Source organism: Dendropsophus ebraccatus, chromosome 4 (genome assembly GCF_027789765.1).
Source record: "Dendropsophus ebraccatus isolate aDenEbr1 chromosome 4, aDenEbr1.pat, whole genome shotgun sequence".
Classification (NCBI taxonomy): domain Eukaryota; kingdom Metazoa; phylum Chordata; class Amphibia; order Anura; family Hylidae; genus Dendropsophus; species Dendropsophus ebraccatus.
Window position 1 is genome coordinate 90,576,219 of NC_091457.1, and position 16,339 is coordinate 90,592,557.

Here is a 16,339-nt window from a genome sequence, read left to right on the forward strand (position 1 = left end):
CACCTCAATGTGTCCTAGGCGGCTCTGGAAAACTTGGAGCTGTCCCCTACGCTAATATAGGTGGAACAGAACATGAGACAAATATGAGACAAACTTGAGACAAATACAAGACAAGGACAAATATACACAATGGCGGATGGTAAGCAAGCTAAGATCAAAAAAGAAGAGGTAGATACTAAGTTGCTAGGCAATAAACAATGAGGCAAACCAAAGTCAAATAAACAGAGGAAAAAAATTACAGACCAAGTACAAACACAGTCAGGAACACAAGCCAAACTCAGGAAACCAATAGATCAGGATACCAAATCGCAGGGTAGGAAGCCAGTATAGGCACACTAAGGGTCCTATTCATCGGCCAAGCAGGGCCCGATCAACGATGTAAACGAGTGCCGATCTGTTAGATCGGCGCTCATTTACAGGGCCTATTCCACAGACCGATGATCGTTACCGATGTCCTTGCAGCCCTTGCACCATACATTACCTGGCAGGACTTCTCCTCCGCTCCGTCTTCCTCCCCGAGTCCCGCAGCGCAGCATCAACTCCAGTGTAGCCTGTCTGAGCTGTCAGACCGCTGAGCCAATCACTGGCCGCGGGGTTCCTGGTCTGTGATTAGCTGAGCGGTCTGACAGCTCAGTCAGGCCGCTCCAGAGCTGCTGATGCTGTGCCACCCGAGGAGGAAGACGGAGTGGAGGAGAAGTCCTGCCAGGTAATCCATGGTGCTTCTCAAATCGTCGGTCGCCCACCGCGCACCGCTATTCCACCGTAGCGATGCGCGGTGAGGGACCAATGATTTTAGGTCTGGCCCTAAATAAACGATCAGCCGATGACACGATCATCGGCTGATCGTTTTCTCTATTCCACCGTGCGACAAACGGCCGAATCGTGGAATAGGCCCCTAAGTCCTGGTCTCAGACGTGATTTGGGAAGACAGACAAGAACTCAGACTGGAGGATACGGCTGTCAATCGCCGGCAAGGCAAAGACTCAACCATTTATGTGCTGTTAGAAATCACTCCAGAAAATGTACAAGTGTTAACCAGAATACAATCAATAAGGCCAGAACAGAATCCACCCATTTTTACACTGTGAATGACAGAGGTGAGCAGCACGGCGGCTGCTTACATGGGCACATTATGGGTCCATAGCACTTTTAAAGTACCCTATTATGGTATTATATAACACAGATAGCTGTGTGCATTAGCCATGAAAGCTATCACTTTATAAATACCAAGTACTAGAGGTAGGTCAGCGGTAACACTATTCAGATGCACAGTCCTCTCGGGGTCCGGTTCAATACCTCCATAAACAGATAAATGGATTGGTTGAAGACAGCATCAGATTAAAATCGGAACTTTATTGTGCCTATTCGCATATGTAGAAAAAAGTGCAACGTTTTAGCTCATGTCCTGAGCCTTTCTCAAGCATGCTGAAACGTTGCACTTTTTTTTACATATGCGAACAGGCACAATAAAGTTCCGATTTTAATCTGATGCTGTCTTCAACCAACCCATATATATATATATATATATATATATATTCAAAAAATTCCAACAGCACTTCCCGATATCTTCAAAAACGTGAAATATTTATTCAATCACATCAAAAAAACAATGTGGTATAGCAAAAAATCAAGCGACGTTTCTCCCGTCTCACACGGCATTTTCAAGCTCATATCCCCAAGTGATAATCAAACTTTTATATCAAACAAGTGACTAAAATTTACATTTCATTGGTTGTTTCAAGTGTCCATCTTTTACAAGTGTTCTCTGATAGAAGGCAATCAAAGTCAACTGTGCCATTGTGTTTCAGTGAGTTCTTTGTAAGGCAATGTGCAGTGTTAACCCTTTTTGTGCTAAAGTGAGTGCTTGAAATTACCCACTAGCAAGTTCCTCATAATAAAGGTAATAAGAAATACACAGTAATAAATAAAATAAGTTCATCATAAGTGTAGCAACGAAGAAGGATAGACAGCACTATGTTATCCACATCATTTGGATCTTTTCAGAGCATGATTCATAGCCATGAGATATATGTTGCTGTAAGGTAGTGTTCACATTGTACTGACCAATGTTGCATTCTGCATACTCTAGTTCGGCAAATCCGGGGTCATTCAGCCTTCAACTCCATCAGATCTCTCCAAGGGAGGTACAGCTTCACTTCCCCAGGTGCCGTTCAGACCATTTCTGGTCACTCTAGGGTATATTGCAAAAGCTGCCAAGGTCTTGTTCACATGTAGCGTATGTTCCCAATCTCATTTGTTGTGGCTTTGGGTCCTCCGGCGTTTGACTTCCTTGGATCTCTCCACGGAAGGTACAGCCTTTAGATCCTCTGCTCTGCTGACCTCTCCAGGTCTTGGAAAAAAAACTGCATGGGAAACGCCTCTAGTGTGTACAGATACTTATATAAAAAAATTATTTTTTTCTTGTCATGCTCCTATAGTGATCCAAATAGATGCGTCCTTCTTCGTGCCTCTGATCTATGAGAAAGTGAAATATAACATATTAGTTAAACCTTTTTATAACGTATTTATATTGACTACATATGTACAATATATACAAATATGTTACCACTTGGTATACACTAAGGATTATTGAACACTCATCCAAGGGGTCAAAATTTTTTGAATATATCCTCCAGGATCCAAGGTCAGGATCATCCAGCCGGCACCCACAAGACGTTTGAGCTCCAAGCTGTGCTGCTTGCAATACTTTTTGCATATATATATATATATATATAAATATATATATATATATATATACACTCACCGGCCACTTTATTAGGTATACCTGTCCAACTGCACGTTACCACTTAATTTCTAATCAGCCAATCACATGGCGGCAACTCAGTGCATTTAGGCATGTAGACATGGTCAAGACAATCTCCTGCAATTCAAACCGAGGATCAGTATGGGGAAGAAAGGTGATTTGAGTGCCTTTGAACGTGGCATGGTTGTTGGTGCCAGAAGGGCTGGTCTGAGTATTTCAGAAACTGCTGATCTACTGGGATTTTCACGCACAACCATCTCTAGGGTTTACAGAGAATGGTCCGAAAAAGAAAAAAACATCCAATGAGCGGCAGTTCTGTGGGCGGAAATGCCTTGTTGATGCCAGAGGTCAGAGGAGAATGGGCAGACTGGTTCGAGCTGATAGAAAGGCAACAGTGACTCAAATAGCCAACCGTTACAACCAAGGTAGGCAGAAAAGCATCTCTGAACGCACAGTACGTCGAACTTTGAGGCAGATGGGCTACAGCAGCAGAAGACCACACCGGGTGCCACTCCTTTCAGCTAAGAACAGGAAACTGAGGCTACAATTTGCACAAGCTCATCGAAATTGGACAGTAGAAGATTGAAAAAACGTTGCCTGGTCTGATGAGTCTCGATTTCTGCTGTGACATTCGGATGGTAGGGTCAGAATTTGGCGTCAACAACATGAAAGCATGGATCCATCCTGCCTTGTATCAACGGTTCAGGCTGGTGGTGGTGGTGTCATGGTGTGGGGAATATTTTCTTGGCACTCTTTGGGCCCCTTGGTACCAATTGAGCATCGTTGCAACGCCACAGCCTACCTGAGTATTGTTGCTGCCCATGTCCATCCCTTTATGACCACAATGTACCCAACATCTGATGGCTACTTTCAGCAGGATAATGCGCCATGTCATAAAGCTAGAATCATCTCAGACTGGTTTCTTGAACATGACAATGAGTTTACTGTACTCAAATGGCCTCCACAGTCACCAGATCTCAATCCAATAGAGCATCTTTGGGATGTGGTGGAACGGGAGATTCGCATCATGGATGTGCAGCCGACAAATCTGCGGCAACTGTGTGATGCCATCATGTCAATATGGACCAAAATCTCTGAGGAATGCTTCCAGCACCTTGTTGAATCTATGCCACGAAGAATTGAGGCAGTTCTGAAGGCAAAAGGGGGTCCAACCCGTTACTAGCATGGTGTACCTAATAAAGTGGCCGGTGAGTGTATATATATATAATGTATTTAAATTGTTTCCACTCTTTTCCATGGTGGCTGTCAGTACCAGTAGATGGTGCCACTGAGCACATCATCCTCATATTGTTTATGCACTCTTGCATTGATAACACGTTGTATTTGCCTCTCTTTTTTCCCCCTTCTGAAGCTTTCTCGTTCTGCTAAAATGATATATGTTTCCGCATGATCTCAAAGCCAGGGCAATTTAAAATAGGAATTTATGGGCTCCCTTAATGTATAAGAGGGCATAATTTTGTCAAACTTTAGCACGTATGTAGGCATTTTATGACAGTAATTTACTTCCTCACTCTATAAGTAATATGACTTGCAGATAAAAAACTTAGGTCAAGCATCTCAAAAATTAGATGAATCCCTTCAAAGGGACATAAAATGTAAATAAATAAAAAAAACGAAGTTGTAGCTTACTTTGTGTGATAGAATTATTTCACAGGATAAATCATAAAAAGAAATGTTTCTGTAAAACAAGAACATCGTGCAGTTTTGACCTCTCCCCGGTGACATGATTATTACAGCGGCTTCGGAAAGTCTTTTTTTGTTATTTAACTGCACTATGTCACAACTAGTATGGATCTTGTTAGGAAGAAACAAACATAACATCATGAATATGCATAGACACAGCATGTAATTTACTAAAGACCAGCATTTTATATGTCGGGCTGCAAGAAGTAAGAGGCAACAAATCCATTAGGGTAGGCAACACCCTCTTAATAGAAATCTTTTAAGCTACAAATTGACAATTTCTGGCATAAATGATAGAAAATCCACTGGGACGGGGCAGGCCCAGTGCAGACACCAGAGAGTTCCCCACTCATAACAGGGAGGACGGGAAAGGATAAGTGCACTGCTTATTCCTGTTTTGGTTGGAGCCCACCCCTGGTTAGCCAATTTTAAATATCCCATTGGAGGATTCTGTGTTAACAGATGGGGGTTAAGCATATTGAAGATCAGCCACAAAGAGCATTTGTGACTCACAACTGTGGAATGTTTTTTTCTCTATATGGTGACCCTGCAGTTATTGAACATTTTCTGCCAGATTCCTTCCACAGATATTGCTGGGAGACTTATGGTGTGTTTACACAGAAAGATTTATCTGACAGATTTCTGAAGCCAAAGCCAGGAATGGATTTGAAAAGATGAAAAATCTCAGTCTTTCCTTTATGACCTGTTCTCTGTTTATAGTGGTCCTGGCTTTGGCTTCAAAAATTTGTCAGATAAATCTCTCAGTGTAAACGCACCCTTAGGGTCCTATTAGACGGCCCGATGAGCAATAATATAATTGAGCCGATCGATGCTTGTTTACTAAAGCTATAGCACGGCTCAATAATCGTTTATCATTAGCTATGTCCTTGCAGCCCTTGCTCTAAACTGTATATATTACCTTTCAACATTCTTCTGCCCTCTGCTTGCTTCCTGAAATTGCCGCAGCCAGGGATTGGCTGAGCGGCCTGTCAGTTCAGAGACCCGCTCTGAAGCTACAGCAGCGGCTCCAGGATGCAAGCTGAGGGCACAAGAACACCAGGAGCGTTGAGAGGTAATGTGTACAACTGTCAACCATCAACCACAGATCGCTATTGCACATAGCGATGCGCGGTCAGTGGCTTGTCTCTATTACACAGAGCGGTAATCGGCCAAATCGGCCAGATTTGGCTGATTATTGCTCCATGTAATGGGGCCCTAAGCAGTGAAACTTTGTCAACTTATTTTGAGGGACCCATTTAATCAGATGCAAGCCAAGTCAGGAGTAGTGACCTGGGGGTCACCTGCCGCAGCAAGTTCAGCCCACCTTGCAGCAGGCTCTGGTGAAGATCAGTGGCCCCTTGGACTCCTCTCCCTGGTGTGATTTATGCCGTTGCTAATGGAGGTTCAGTGGATCCACGACTCCAGTTGTTACAAAGCTGACAAGTACCTAGTGAGAACCAAAAGGTTTTCAGAACAGATGTTGGAAAGGGTCCTAACTCTAATAAAGGGAATCTGTAAGCTACCGAACCTACCTAGGGTGCTGACAGTGTGCAGTAGCTGGCAGACCCCAAATAAGCATGGTACCTTTTGGTAATTTGTTCGTGCAGTGGATTATGCACAATCTTACTGTAATGAAGTCCTTCTTTATTTCAGTAGGATTGTGCTCAATCCACTGCACAGGATTAGCAAAAGGTACCATACTTACTAGAGGACTGTCAGCTACAGCACACTGTCAGTACCTTAGGTAGGGCCCGGGTGCTGACAGATTCCCTAAAAGAGGGCTGTCCAGAGAAAATCTTTTTCTTTCAAATCAACTGGTGTCAGAAAGAAATATAGATTTGTAATTTACTTTTATTTAAAAAACTCAAGTCTTCCCATTCTTATTAGCCACTATATGTCCTGTAGGAAATGTTTTATTTTCATTCAGACCCAGTTCTCTCTGCTGACATCTCTGTCCGAGACAGGAACTCTTCAGAGCGGATAAGGTTTTCTATGGGAATCCCCATAGCAAGCCTCTCCCGCTCTGAGTAGTTCCTGTCTTGGCCAGAGATGTCAGCAGAGAGCACTGTGTCTGAATGAAAATAAAACCATATTTCCTGGATGACATACAGCAGCTGATGAGTATGGGAAGACTCAAGATTTTTAATCAGAAGTAAATCACAAATCTATATAACTTTCTGACACCAGTTAATTAAAAAGAAAAAGATTTTCACTGGGCAAGGCCTTTAACCCCTTAGGGACCAAGCCTGTTTGGGCCTTAATGACCAGGCTCATTTTTCAAAATCTGACCTGTCTCACTTTATGCGCTTATAGCTCAGTGATGCTTCAACCCTTAGGGGACACAGCCAGTTTTGGTGTTTATGACACAGCCAAATTTTTCACATGTTTCAATTTATGTATTGATAACTCTGGAATGCTTTTACCGATCCTTGTGGTTCCAAGATTGTTTTTTCGTGACATGTTCCACTTTATGTTAGTGGTACATTTGGGCCGATACCTTTTAACTTTTTTTGTGAAAAACTCCAAAATAATGTGAAAATTAAAAAAAATTGCATTTCTCTAAATTTGAAAGTCTCTGCCAATAAGGAAGATAGTTCTACCACATAAATTATTGATTAATTCATATCTATAACATGTCTACTTTATGTTGGCAGCATTTGGTGAACATGCTTTAATTTTTTTAGGATTTTAGAGGCCGTTATTGTTTAGTAGCAATTTTCAAAATTTTTGTGAAAATTTAACCTCTAGACGACCCTGGACGTAGGGTTACGTCATGGAAGTCTGTCCCCAGACGACCCATGACGTAACCTTACGTCCTGGGTGTTTTTCCCGCTATGAAGCGCGCTCCAGAGCGGAGCGCGCTTCATAGCAGGTGGGGGCCGGCTGCAATCAGCAGCCGGGACCTCACCGGTAATGACACGCTGCAGCGTTACCATATAGTGCATTACGTAGACACAGGAACCCCCCAAACGTTACCATATTGCATTCTTTCTTACGATTTCACCTATTTATATCTTCATAAATAATATATTTGGGATTCCGTCATACATGTTATGGTAAAATGAATGACGCCATTACAAAGTACAACTATTCCTGTAAAAAACAAGCACTTACATGGCTTGTAGATAGAAAACTGAGAGTGCTAGAGCTTTTAGAAGGGGAGGAGGGAAAAACGAAAGCACTAAGATCAAAATTTGCGCGGTCCACTGGGTCATTTTGGGCCTGGTCCTCAAAGGGTTAAACTCTGAATTTGTTTAGGGACCAGTTCAGTTTTGGAGAATATTCTAAAGGCCTGGATAGTAGAAACCCCCATAATTCACCCCATTTTGAACTCTTCACCCTTTAAAGTATTCAAATTGACATTTAAAAAAGTTTTTAACCCTTTAGGCATTTCACAGGAATAACTGCAAAGTAAGTGTGAAAAGTAAAAATTTCCATTTTCTTGGCAGATATTCCAATTCAATCCTATTTCTTTCATACCGCACAGCTATAAAAAGTGAAATGCAATAAAACATTTATTCCTCTGAATCTGCAGTTTTTACAAATACCCCATTTGTGGACATAAAGTGTTGTGCGGGCGCACAACATGGCTCAGAAGAGAAGGAGCACCCTTTAAATTTTGGAGTGTGGATTTGGCTGGAATAAATGTAGGAGACCATGTTACAGTTACAGAGCCCCCCCCCCCTAGTGCCGACACAGTGGAAACCCCCCACAAGTGACGCCATTTTGAAAACTACACCCTTTAAGGAATGTAACAAGGGGTACAGTGGGCATTTGGTACCCTACAGGTTTTTTAGTTTTTGCAAAAGTGAGCAGTGAAAATGAAAAATCACATTTTTCATACTTATACATTGGTGAAACCCCTAATTTTTCAAATTTCAAAAAGCTTGGAGGAGAAAAAGCCCACAGATATTTGTAAAGCAATTTCTCCTGAGCACAGAAATACCCCATTTGTGAACGTTAAGTATTGTAAGGGTGCACAACAGGGCTCAGAAGAGAAGGAGCACCTATGTCTGTGTGTGCACAGACGTTTACTGACACTAACGGACACTGACTGAAGCTTACTCACTCTTACTAATGGACACTGACTGACGCTTACTTACAGATGCTGACTGACTAACGGATGCTGACTGACGATTACTAACGGACGCTGATTGATGCTCAGTAACGGACACTAACTGACTCTTACTAACAGACGCTGAGTGATGCTGACACTTACAGAAGGTAACTGGCGCTTACTGAACCTGCTAATGGACGCTGACTGACGCTTACTGACACCTGCTAATGGACGCTGACTGACGCTTACTGACACCTGCTAATGGACGCTGACTGACGCTTACTGACACCTGCTAATGGACGCTGACTGATGCTTACTGACACCTGCTAATGGACGCCGACTGACGGACAGTGAATGACGCTTACTGATGGACACTGACTGAGTTTTTTGGATGGACGCTGACTGAAGCTTACTACCGGATGCTGACTGATTCGTACTGACGGACACTGACACTTACTGACGCTGACTGATCCTTACTAAGGGGCGCTGATTGACTCTTACCAACGGACGCTGACTGACATTGACGCTTACTAACGGACGCTGACACTGACGCTTACTAACGGACGCTGACACTGACGCTTACTTATGGACACTGACATTGACGCTTACTAACGCTTACTAATGGACACTGACATTGACACTCACTAACGGACGCTGACTGACACTAACGGACGCTGACTGACAGACACTAACTAAGATCTCCCTTATTACTGGGAGATCACAGGGGAGGGGGTATTTTTTTTTATATATGTGTGTGTGTGTGTTTTACACTATATGGATGCAGGCTCTGAGGAATCAGAGGAAGTGAGGAATCAGAGCCTGCATCCATGCTCTGCCACAATCAGATACTATGATTGGCAGCTCTGTGATCAGAGCTGCCAATCATAGTATATAGCAGCATGTACCAGCGTCATTACACAGACGCTGGTACATGCTGCTGCAGCAGGAGGGGGGTCACAGCAGAGATCGCTCCTTTCCCCTCCTCCTCGCAGCACTGGCTCCCCGGACCCAGAACTCACTCTGAGCTCCGGGATCCGGGGAGCCAGTTCAGCGAGGAGGAAGGGGAAGGAGACATCTGCTGTGACCCTCCGGCACAGCAGCGACGGCGGCGATCGGGAGCAGCATGGGTATGGCCGGCACAAGGGGGGATCTGGGGGGGGGGTTCAGCGGCAGGATTAGGGGATGCGGGGGAGGGAAGAACGGAGGACACAGCGGGGGTGACAAGTATCGTCGGACACGGAGGGGGAGACATGGATCGGCGGACACGGAGGAGACATGGATCGGCGGACACGGAGGGGGAGACAAGGATCGGCGGACATGACAGGGGGACACAGGGGGGCGGGAATGGCGCGGCAGCAGCTTCCCCTGCATCCCGGAACTCGGCAGAGACCGGGACCGGGGGTTTACTACTTGTTTCACCGGCATCAGTGGATCGTTACCGATCCACTGATGCCGGTGATCGCCGGTGCTGGACCCCTTCAGGGGGTCCAGAGGCAGCTACACTAAACTGTCAGCTATCAGCTGACAGTTTAGTTTCGGCTCCCGGTCACTGTTTGTGTAAACGGTGAGCACCGGGAGCCGGGAAGTTATAGTACGTCCTGGTGCGGAAAGTAACCTCCTGCCAGGACGTACTATAACGTCCTAGTGCGTCTATGGGTTAACGTATGCTAGCGATTCTGAGATTGTTTTTTCGTAACATATGGTACTTTATGTTAGTGGCAAAATTTGGTCACTGTCTTGTGTGTTTTTTGTGAAAAACATCAAAATATAATGAAAAATTTGAAAATTTTGCACTTTACGAACTTTGAAATTCTTTGCTTCTAAAAAAGAAAAGGCACATGACAAAAATTGGTTAGTAAGTCCCATTATCAATATGTCCTCTTTATTCTGGCTTCATTTCGTAAACATATTTCAGTTTAGGGTGTTACGGGGCTTAGAAATGTATCAGCAAATTATCAAATTTTCATGAAATTTCCAAAACTGATTTTTTTATGGACCAGTTCTTTTTTTAAGTTGATTTAGGAGGCTTGTATACTGAAAACCCCCATAAGTGACCCCATTTTGAAAGCTAGACACCTTAAAGAATTAATCTAGGGGTATAATGAGCATTTTAACCCTACAGGGGCTGGAGGAAAGTATTCACAATTAGGCCGGAAAAAAATGGAAAATAGAAATTTTCCAATAATATATTTGTTAAGATTAAAGTATCTCATTTTCATAATAAACATGAGAGAAAATGCACCACAAATTTTGTAACGCAGGTTCTCCTGAGTACAATGGTACCCCATATGTGGGCATAAACCACTGTATGGACACACAGCGGGGCTCAGAAGGGAAGGAGCGCCTATTAGCATTTCCAGTTCAGATTTTGCTGAAGAAGTTTCTGAGCGCCAGGTGCGTTTGCAGAGCCCCTGTAGTGTCAGCAGAATAGAACCCCCCAAAAGTCACCCCATTTTGGAAAGTGCACCCCTCAAAGAATTTATCTTGGGGTTTGGTGACCATTTTGACCCCACAGGTATCAGAGGAAGGTATTCAAAAGAAGACAGTAAAAATGAAAAAATAGAATTTTTCCAATAACATGTTTGTTTAGTTTGAAATTTCTCAATTTCACGAGAAACAGGGGAGAAAACTCACCCCAATATATGTAACGCAGGTGTAACGCAGGTACTCCTGAGTAGAACGGTACCCCATATGTGGGCATAAACCACTGTGTGGGCACACAGCGGGCCTCAGAAGGAAGAGAGCGCCAAGCATTTTCAGTGCATGATTTTTCTGAAGAAGTTTCTGAGCGCCAGGTGCGTTTGCAGTGCCCCTGTAATGTCTACAGAATAGAACCCCCCCCCCCCAAAAGTCACCCCATTTTGGAAAGTACACCCCTCAAGGAATTCATCTTGGGGTGTGGTGAGCATTTTGACCCCACAGGTATTGGGAGGAAAGTATTCAAAACTAGACCGTAAAAATGAAAAAAAAAATGAATTTTTCCAATAACATGTTTGTTTAGTTTGAAATTTCTCAATTTCACTAGGAACAGGGGAGAAAAAGCACCCCAAAATTTGTAACGGAGGTTCTCCTGAGTACAATGGTACCCCATATGTGGGCGTAAACCACTGTATGGGCACACAGCAGGGTTTAGAAGAGAAGGAGTGTCATTTTAGTTACAGGCAATATGTGGGGGTTTACTGGTTATCTGGGGTGGTAATAGACAATCTCGGGGTGTTTACTGGCTATCTGAGGTGGCAACAGGCAATCTGGGGTGGTTACGAGCAGTCTGTGCCAATCTGGGGTGGTTACGGTCAATCTGGGGTGGTCACAGGCAATCTGGGGTGGTTACGGGCAATCTGGGCTGTTTACTGGCTGTATGGGGTGGTTATGGGCAATCTTGGGGTGTTTACTAGCTATCTAGGGGTGGTTACTGGCTATCTGGGGTGGTGATGGGCAATCTGGGGTGGTGATGGGCAATCTGGGGGTGTTCACTGGCTATCTGGGGTGGTGACGGGCAATCTGGTGGTGTTCACTGACTATCTGGGGTTGCAACAGGCAATCTGGGGTGGTGACGGGCAATCTGGGGTGGTTGCGAGCAATCTGGGGTGGTTGCGAGCAATCTGTGGTGGTTACAGGCAATTTGGGGTAGTTACAGGCAGTCTGTGGCAATCTGGGTTGGTTACGGGCTGTCTGGAATGGTTATGGGCTATCAGGGGGGGATACGGGCAATCTGGGGAAATTATGGGCGATCTGGGGAGATTACGGGCAATCTGGGGTAGTGACAGGCAATCTGGGGTAGTGACGGGCAATCTGGGGTGGTGACGGGCAATTTGGGGTGGTTATGGTCTGTCTGGGATGGTTATGGTCTGTCTGGTATGGTTATGGGCTGTCTGGGGTGGATACGGGCAATCTGGGGTGGATACGGACAATCTGGGGAGATTACAGGCAATCTAGGGTGGTTACAGGCAATCTGGGGTGGTTACGGGCAATCTGGGGTGGTGACGGGCAATCTGGGGTGGTTACGGGTAATCTGGGGTGGTTACAGGTAATCTGGGGTGGTTACAGGTAATCTGGGGGTGGTTACAAGTAATCCAGGGTGGTTACGGGTAATCCAGGGCACTTGACTTTGGTGACAGGCTTAAAACAGTGTCGGCTCCATTTGGAACAAGCGATCAGTGGTATATAGTATATACCGCTGATCACTTGTACTGGGTCCACACTGGGTGGTCACCGATCATTGCCCCATGCTCTCCGCCACCTCCGGTGGTGGAGAGAATGAAGCTTTGATCATTTTTAGGAATCCATCACTGTGAACAGAGTCTGTTCACAGTGATGGCGGCGGCTATCTTGGATCAGATGGCCGCCCAGGGAGGGGAGGGTCAGTGGCCAGGTCACTAGGGTAAATTCTGGGGACAGGGGGGGGGACATGTTCTCATCTCCTTTCACTGTGGATTCACGGTGAGAAGAGTTGAAAGCGTTTAGCTGCACTGGCAATGTCTGTTACCGGTGGCCGCCGTTATACTGATAATAACGGCGATCGCCGGTGAGGGGACTTGCCGGGACTGACCCCACACTCTGCCCCAACCCCTCAGCGACCTCTGATAGCTGAGAGGAGGGGGCTGCGGGCATTACCGGCGCCGCTGCACTATTCTGCACCATCGCCATAAAGAGCTGATGGCAGCAGAATAGAGCCCATTAGTGATCGCCGTAAAAATCTGTATCAGCGGTCACTAATAACATAATACATGTATTCTCTGTGTCGCTACGGTTACGGCGATACCACATTTGTATAGTTTTTTTTTTAACTATTACCGCTTTGGTGCAATAGAAACTATCTTCCTAGCAAAAACCCACAAAAACTGTCGCCGCATTGCAAGATCCATAGCGTTCTCATCTTTTGAGCTGGTTTTGGGCTTATTTTTTGCGGGAAGATCTGTAGTTTCTATTGATACCAAATTTTATATGTATATGACTTTTCGATCTCTTTTATGACGTATTTTCTAAAGTGGATTGATAAAATACAGCTATTCTGGTAGTTTTTTTTATTTTTTTTTTTTACAGCGTGTCGTGCAATATAATTATTGATATAGTTTTATAGATTGGGTCGTTACGGACGTAACGATACCAAATATGTATAGGCTTTGTGTTTTTGATCACTTTTATGTTATGTTTTATAGTGTATGGGGAATGTAATGCATCTTTATTATTGGGGGGGCTGTGTTGTGTTTGGTGCACACTTTTTTTCACTTTTACACTAGTGTACATTACTGTACACTAGTGTAAAATACTTAGATCATTGATACAATACATTGCAGTACCTGATGTACTGCAATGTATTGTATCATGCCTCATGCTGACAGGCAATAGCCACGGCCACCCCTGTCAGCATCAGGCATCTCCATGGTGACCCCGGGGACCTTCATTAGGACCCCGGGATCACCATGGAGACATCGGGACCCCGGACAGCGCTGCGGGACATCGCGATCATGTAAGTGGACCTGCGGCGCCGTCCGGGATCCACCGGGACCCGTTAAATGCCGCTGTCATGGTTTGACAGCGGCATTTAACGGGTTAATCTGCCCGGAGCGGAGAATCCTCCGCTCCGGGCAGTTACAGGAGGGTGTCAGCGGTCACACTGACCGCTGATCACCCGTCCTGCAGCCGCCGCCGGGCGGTAATTTATTCAGATGCGCCCGCTGTTAAAAGGCGTACGCATCGGAATAAAGCCCATTAGTGGCAGCCGTGAAAAGGCAGCATGGCGGTCACTAAGGGGTTAAAGCAACTCTGTACCCACAATGTGACCCCCCCACAAATCCGCTTGTACCTTCGGATAGCTCCTTTTAATCCAAGATCTGTCCTGGGGTCCGTTTGGCAGGTGATGCAGCTATTGTCCTAAAAAACAACTTTTAAACTGGCAGCCCCGTGCCCAATGGTCGGGGCTTAGATTGTGTATGCATTAGGCTGGCACAACCTCTCTGTCCCTCCTCCCCGCCCTCCTCATCATTAGGAATGCTCCAGGCAGATTGTCTCCTATTCCTTAGCTGTGTGAATACTGAACATGGGCTGGATCGTTAAAGAGGATGTTCAACTCTATGCAAAATTAAAAAAAATTGCAAGCCTGGTAGTTTGAGCTTACCCAAGTCCCCCTAGCAATTTCTGCTGTGATCTGCTACGTGGTCGTTTTTCTTTTCACCCATCTTTTCTTTACTTCCTGGTTTTGATCATTTGAGCAAGGGACCTGCTAAACTACATAGACCAGCATTCCCTGTGTGTCGGAGCCTGCCCCCTTCCACCAGCCTACTTCTTGTAATCCCTCCCACATTCCCTTCCCCCACTGACCACTAGCCTATCTAAAGTAAGAACCACAAAAACACCAGCCAGCCATCATTTCCCCATATGATTCCTCACCATATCCCCAGATGCTGCTGCCTCGCCTGTAACATTATAGAAGCCGCCAGCACAGGCAGTCAGCTTTTCTGCATTGTATAAATACAGTATCTATGGAGAAGAGCTGACTGCCACTGAAGTCCAGTGATGTCCCTGCATGTACAGTACAGACCAAAAGTTTGGACACACCTTCTCATTTAAAGAGTTTTCTGTATTTTCATGACTATTAAAATAGTAGACTCACACTGAAGGCACCAAAACTATGAATTAACACTTGTGGAATGCCGCCAGCCTCCGTGTCATAATGACGCTCTATGGGAGGCACGCGCCGCTCCTCTCCCCGCGCTGAAGAATGAACATGTTCATTCTTCAGCGCCGAGAAATGCAGGGCGCACCTCCCATAGAGCGTCATTATGACACGGAGGCTGGCGGCATTCTGCGGCGGACAATTCCGCCGTTCTTACTCTGTGTTATTATTATTATTATTATATTGTGGCAAATAGATTTGGTTTTATTATTATTTATAGACTTGGTTAGGTAATACATGTATACAGATATCCAGAGCAGTTTGGTATAGAGTCAATAGGTATTGCCAGTGGAGCTTTATTTTCTTTGAAAATTCATCTTGTTTGTATAATACCTCAGTGTTTCTTGTTTAATGCTTAGCACAAGCCATCACTGGAAAATAAGATGGAAAAAAAAAATCAAACTGTGACAGGAGCTGAACCGTGGTCAGTGAGCATGGTAATCCTGACACTTACCATTGCTCCACAGGCAGAGGCTGGGAAACTGAAGGAACATAGACCATAACAGTGTTCTGCCACACAGAGCTCCTCTCCACCCCTGTCCCGACCTCCTCTCTCCACACAGACATAGGAGGACACCAGCAGCAGCTCTATCTATAGGAAGGTTCACACTGACATCACGAGTCCTGTGTGTGTGTGGAGGGGGGAGGGGTGGCTTAGGACGGGGTGGAGATGAGCTCTGTGTTGTGACAGAGAGGGCTATCAGATCGGCAGCAGCACAGATACACACAGCATCTCCCTCCCAGGGTGACTCTCACTGCTCCTGCTCTGGAAGGGAAGCAGCATTGTGTGATTCACTCTGGAGACAGAGACACTGTAAAAGTCTGTGCTGCTGCCGAGAGCGAATCAGAAAGCATCAACACCTGAGTCCCTCCCCCTCTCCACACACAGGACTCAGCAGCTTCCAGCTATATCAGGACACATGCAGAGACAGGAGTGATGTCACCGAACCGGAAACACTGTGTTTCTGGTCCGGGATGTGACAGGAAGTCAGAAGCTCAGGAGCAGGCAACTCACGTGACCAGCTGGGGGATCTCCTAGAGCTGACAAGTAATGTTAGGGAAGTATATTAGAAAAGGGTTAACCTTGGTTAACCCTTTCCTTATACCAAAAATCTATTTTTCCTGGAAAACCCCTTTA

At 45.2% G+C, this 16,339-nt stretch overlaps 1 long non-coding RNA gene across 3 annotated transcripts in view; it reads right to left on the bottom strand.

Moving 5' to 3' along the window:
* LOC138788406 (uncharacterized) overlaps nucleotides 1-16,339 on the bottom strand; it is a 56,355-nt gene that overhangs the window by 22,797 nt on the left and 17,219 nt on the right. The window contains exon 6 of one of the 3 annotated variants that reach the window (XR_011362595.1): nucleotides 1,862-2,475. The exons of the other annotated variants lie outside the window; for them this stretch is intronic. This is a non-coding gene — a long non-coding RNA (uncharacterized lncRNA). Of the gene's footprint in view, nucleotides 1-1,861; nucleotides 2,476-16,339 lie in introns of those variants that run through there. 3 annotated transcript variants of the gene reach the window in all.